This window comes from Pocillopora verrucosa, unplaced genomic scaffold (assembly GCF_036669915.1).
Source record: "Pocillopora verrucosa isolate sample1 unplaced genomic scaffold, ASM3666991v2 scaffold_100, whole genome shotgun sequence".
Classification (NCBI taxonomy): Eukaryota; Metazoa; Cnidaria; class Anthozoa; order Scleractinia; family Pocilloporidae; genus Pocillopora; species Pocillopora verrucosa.
In genome coordinates, this window is record NW_027078162.1 from 8666 (window position 1) to 10876 (window position 2211).

The 2211-nt window shown below is 49.0% G+C and overlaps 1 non-coding gene across 1 annotated transcript; it reads right to left on the reverse strand.

Annotated features, from left to right (window-relative positions):
* Window positions 1-1583: 1583 nt before the first annotated feature.
* LOC136278404 (5S ribosomal RNA) lies at window positions 1584-1702 on the reverse strand. The gene has a single exon (XR_010716299.1). It is a non-coding gene; the product is annotated as a 5S ribosomal RNA (ribosomal RNA).
* Between the last annotated feature and the right edge of the window lie 509 nt (window positions 1703-2211).

A 2211-nucleotide genomic window follows, 5' to 3' on the forward strand; every position in this document is an offset into this window, starting at 1 on the left:
CGCTGCTCATTGAGGCAGCTCCTATATTAAACTGATTTTTTTGGAACGGTGCTGTGGAAAAGAGGATTGCCTCGTCCCAGCCACGGGTTTGCTCGGTATAGCACTACCTCCGAGTGGCGGCGCCCACTCTCCTCTGGGGAAGACACCCTCAGTCCAAAACAAAGTGTCAACGGTATAGCATTCTTTTACGTTCCTAGCCAGGGTCCGCCCGCCCGCCCTTAGAGGGGGAAGAGGTGAAAGATTGGATTGTAATTCCAGACAACAGACAATGGCAAGGAACGGCCGCGGGCCTACGTTTTTCCCGAAGGTGCGCAAAGCACTAACCACAATGACCTAGTGGGTAATTGGATTTTTTCACGGCTGGGCAGACGCTGAAAAAGCATACTTACCGTGAAACGCGGGAGGTACGGTGATCAAGGAGTGCAGCTCCTCTCACGGCGAGCGCCTTTCTTTGCCACTTCGAATGGGTTGACTCCGTTGCGATTACCCCAAATGTGGGTAACTCGATGCGTATAATATTCTGGTATTGTGGGACCTGCTTTCGCGCTCGTCCCCCGCAAAAGAGTCATCCAAACTATGTCTATATGGGGTCCCTCTTACTGACTATCGATTGTATTTTTGCTTTTGCAGTGGACCGGTAGACTTGCAACGAAAGCAAAGGACGCACAACTGGCCAAGGTGTTGGCACGTTTGGAGGGGTAGAAGTGCATTGGAGAGACTGGGAGAAGGAAACAAGGTGAGTTTCGGGGGCGTGTCGTAACTTTGCCTGCTGTTTTTGTTCAAGGCCTGTACTGCTCGATTGTGTGTACAGTCCTGTTCGTTTGTATTTGCAGGTTGTGCGTGGCCGTGGCCGTGCTGTGCTATGCGCCGCGAAGGGAAAGGAAATGAAAGGCAACCAAACGGCCGATCGACCGAGCGAGCGAGCATAGAAGGTCATTCGACTTGGACCGTGAGTACACTTTGAACCTTTTGAGCGGATTTTTATTTTCACTGGAGCCGCTTTTAGAATTGCCTATTGCTATCGTTAGTGTATCCTTTGTGCGAGCAAGCGAGTGAACGAATGCACGAGGGTAGTAAACAAACTAAGCAGAGTAGAAAAAAAAAAAAAGTACAAGTATCGAACCTTTTTCCCGATTCGTTTGCCAGTCTGAATCCACCCATTTGTCGACTTTCAGTGCCGTTTTTCACTAATTTCCGCGCGCCTCCTCTTTGGAAGTGTGCGAGTGTTTTGCCACGGTCACGATGGCTCAAAAACTGCGTCTCAGAAGTGTGCGTTTTTTTCCTATTCATTTTTTCGTTCGTTATTTGGAATGATTTGATATCACAGAAGTAGAATTTGACATCATAAACTGTTCATCTCGCGCGTGCTCACTCGCTCGCGCGCGCTCTGTAAGAAAAGTCGATCGCACTAGAGTTTTCGCCATTAGCTGGCCGATTTTTGACAAAAAGGTGTTTTCCCCCCCTCGTTTTTTGCTTTGATTTTGTTCCTCACTCACCTACGGCTCTCTATGTGAAATTGTGGTGTATGGAGAGCTATTTATTGGGATAAAACGTTTAGAGATGTTCGCAAGACAAAAAATTGAAGCCTACAACACGGGGTATTCCCAGGCGGTCACCCATCCAAGTACTAACCCCGCCCGACAGGGCTTAACTTCGGTGATCGGACGAGAACCGGTGCTTTCCCTGTGGTATGGTCGTAGACGAGGAAATGGGGTCGAAATTCTGCTTGTTATCGGCCAGGTTCAGGCTGTAAAGCGGCCACATCCCTGAGTGTAGGCGAATTTGAAATTCTAAAGCCCTAGTTTCGTTACTCTAACCCTAAGAAATCGATACTCTAACCCTAAGAAATTGTTACCCTAACCCTAAGAAATGGTTACCCTAACCCCGAAGTCGTTACCTAACCCTAATGTATTTTCCTCAACCCAGTTAACACATTGAGGAGCATCGATTTGAAGCACTATTCCCTAGGGAGGGGAGGGAGGGGTCCCAAGAGACATAACGTGTCCTAAAAACCTATTATACAATGTTTTAGCTCCGTAGGTGCGTGTATCTGGCTTTAAAATCTTACAGTGAGGAGATACCAAACGGGTCAGCCTCTGGGACCGTCTGCGGGACTCGCAAGGGCTTGTGGGGGCGACCTGCTACTATCCACCATAAACCGTGGGAAGGATCCCTCGACCACCCCCCTCACCCAGGGCATGCTTCGGCATC